The following is a 772-nucleotide window of genomic DNA, read 5'->3' as shown; positions in this document are numbered from 1 at the left end:
TCATGATAAGGAGGATTCATGATAAGGAGAAATATATTTTTCAAATTTAGTACATTTCTTTTACATAAACTCAAGTTATCTTTTTAAATTATCACTGTTCTGACAATATATCAAAAATACCAAAAAAAATTGAATTTTAATACTGCAAAAATATTTTTAGTTTAAGTAATTGTATTTTTTGAATAGAAAGTTGTTATTCAAGTGCATATTGCATGTTCTAAAAAAGTCATTTATTACTTGATAACGATATGTATACTTGCGTAGTATCCTAATATATATATAAATTGAAAAGTTAAATTCTTATTTTCCTCAGGTTCAAGTTGGCACTGTTGTAAAATAAAGAAATATGAGTGAAAACTATAATTACAGTTATTGTTATATTGTTGCATATAAGCAGTTTCGAGATTAAGTTTTTGGCGACATTGCTGGGGAGAAATTAATTGATTTAAAAGAAAATTTCTATTTTTAGAAAGTTTTACTTAAAATCTAACAATTATTGTATTTTATTTTGTGTGTTTTATTTTATTTGTATTTTATGTTAAGTGTATGAGTAGTTCATGTTCTGAAAGATTAGTGCCTTACAATTCTGAATTAGAGAGAACTGTTAAGAAAATCAGAAAAATAAAAAAAAATCAAAAATCTTGAAAAATCTAAACAAATTACAGAAATGACAAATCAAAACAATCAAAATGCTAAAATTCATCAAGAGTTTAGACCTTTACGAGATTATGCCAACCCTACTGTAGATGAACTTCATTGTAGTATTCAAAAA

Source organism: Phalaenopsis equestris, unplaced genomic scaffold (genome assembly GCF_001263595.1).
Source record: "Phalaenopsis equestris unplaced genomic scaffold, ASM126359v1 Scaffold000921, whole genome shotgun sequence".
Lineage (NCBI taxonomy): Eukaryota > Viridiplantae > Streptophyta > Magnoliopsida > Asparagales > Orchidaceae > Phalaenopsis > Phalaenopsis equestris.
Note: the sequence above shows the minus strand (reverse complement) of the source record.